Source organism: Stigmatopora argus, chromosome 8, assembly GCF_051989625.1.
Source record: "Stigmatopora argus isolate UIUO_Sarg chromosome 8, RoL_Sarg_1.0, whole genome shotgun sequence".
NCBI lineage: Eukaryota > Metazoa > Chordata > Actinopteri > Syngnathiformes > Syngnathidae > Stigmatopora > Stigmatopora argus.
The window spans coordinates 12,067,818-12,070,113 of record NC_135394.1 but is presented as its reverse complement, the minus strand read 5'-3'; the positions used below and the strand labels follow the sequence as shown (position 1 = coordinate 12,070,113).

Below are 2,296 nucleotides of genomic sequence, written 5' to 3'. Positions count from 1 at the left end.
CAAACATCGTATAGACTCGTGCCAGTGTATTCAGTTTAGTTGTGATTTTCAAGACTTATTTAAAACCCTTACAGCAAATGTGCTCACCACGGTGAGCATCCATTCAAAAGTTAGCATTAGCTTGACTCATTTACTGCTGGTCCAGGTCACAGAGAATGTGTTGTGGTAGTTAGTAAATGAAGGAAATTGGTTTTGAAAGGAAGTGATCCAATTGGTTAAGCCATGTGATGTCCCGAGAGAGATTTAAAAAATAAGTAAATGATAATAAAACTCCCAGACCAAAATACACGCAGCCACAATTATTTAAATATATTATTATTCTTTCAATTTATTACACTTTCTTGTCAAATTTTAAAGTTAAATATTTAGCATTTTTTTAAATTTATATTTATATTAGTTTTGTTATTTTAAATTTAGTTTTTAAAAATTTATTTTAATTTAAAAAAAATACCAAATTGGATCCATCATTCATTCTAATCAAAATTTCATATTTTTTGTATGGGCAACACTAATTGGATATCAAATGAAGGCCATAATTAGCCCCTATAGTATAGCCCTGTATAGTCACATTTTTAAATAATATGTGTGGGAAAGGGGTAATCACTGTTTATTGGTATCCTTAACGTGATAGAAGTCAAATCAGCAAACAATAACCGAAAACAATAAATATTTTTTTCAAATCAATCCATTAGCTGCCATAAATGGAGAAGCTGGGGATTGAACCCAGGACCTCATACATGCGAAGCATGCGCTCTACCACTGAGCTACATCCCCTTTTCCTGCCATTTTCTTAACAGAATGGAGACACTACAATGTATACATCAAATAAGATCATTTCTTCATTCACAAATTCTCTTCTCAAACATGCGAAAGTGACTTTTCTTGGGCAAATGGATTTAACTGTACATTGCAAGCACAAATCAGTTTCTTCTGGAACTGAAACCCTCTTCTTTTAAGAAAAATTGGAATCAGACCGCTGGAAGTCTGTAGTGTACATTTAACCATCATCTCTTTGACTTAAACAATCATCGTAGCAGTTTCTCTCCTCTCAGAGCATCGTAAAGTAGACTGGCTATCCCCCCGACTCCCTGGTGTGACAACCCCCATTAGTCTGTCTGTTGAAATATCCTCCCCCAACCCCTTCCAAGCACACATGCACGGACCCTCAGGGCAGACTGAGGTCACAGTGCACTGTCGTGTACTAGGATATGTGGGAGCAGTGCCAACAATGGATTTATGTGGGTACACATTCTGGAAAGCCATTGAGCAATTTTCCCAAATTGTTGAAATACGGCTTTATTTAATACTTGGCAGATCATATTTACTTGGAGACATCCGTTCGAAGATCAGTTTCTTTACCTCTAAAGACAGATTTCCTATATCTGGACTGTAATTCATGAACAAATCTGTCTATGTATTTAGAAATTATTTTTTTATTGCCACTACTGACTTTTTTGTAAATGATATTTTCAAGAAATATTCTTAAACTTCTTTTAGGGGAAGAAATAGGTCTGCTAGGATTAATACTACTAAAGTACTTATTATTTTCACTGGACAGGCCACCATGAAATTTATTTCCAGTTTAGGAGGTACTACTGACTTTTTTTTAGTTACAGATATTTTCAAGAAATATTCTTAAACTTTTTTTGTAGTTGTCCTGTAGAGATTAATACTACTAAAGTACTTATTATTTTCACTGGACAGGCCACCATGACATTTTTTTCCAGTTTAGGAGGTACTACTGACTTTTATTTAGTAACAAATATTTTCAAGAAATATTCTTAAACTTTTTTAGTCATCCTGTTGAGATTAATACTACTAAAGTACTGTTTATTTTGACTGGACAAGACATCGTGAAATTGCTGTCCACGACTGGACAGGGCACCATAAAACTGCTTTCCAGTTTAGGGGGTACTATTGACTTTTTTTAAACTGATATTTTCAAGAAATATTATTTTATCTATTTATTGAAGAAGAAATAGGTCAGCTGACATAAATACCGAAAAAAGTACATTTTATTCTCACTGGACATGGCATCGTGAAATTGTTGTACTCTTAATTTATTTGGTATTTTTTTTACAAATATTTTGAGGCATTCTTTGTACTTGATTATTTTTTTATGGAGAAATAAGTACTCAGATAATTGCTAGTAATTCAAGAACTCTAGACTGGATATCATGGATATGGAATTGATACTCAAGCAGCTTTCCCAATGTTGGCAAGCTCACTGGTGTACATGTCTTTAATCTTTCCTTGTGGTAATACCGGGCGTGTTTTTGGCACGGTGGCAATGTTC

General features: G+C 34.1%; 1 non-coding gene across 1 annotated transcript; it reads right to left on the bottom strand.

Moving 5' to 3' along the window:
- Positions 1 to 702: 702 nt before the first annotated feature.
- trnaa-cgc (transfer RNA alanine (anticodon CGC)) lies at positions 703 to 774 on the bottom strand. The gene has a single exon. It is a non-coding gene; the product is annotated as a tRNA-Ala (tRNA).
- Between the last annotated feature and the right edge of the window lie 1,522 nt (positions 775 to 2,296).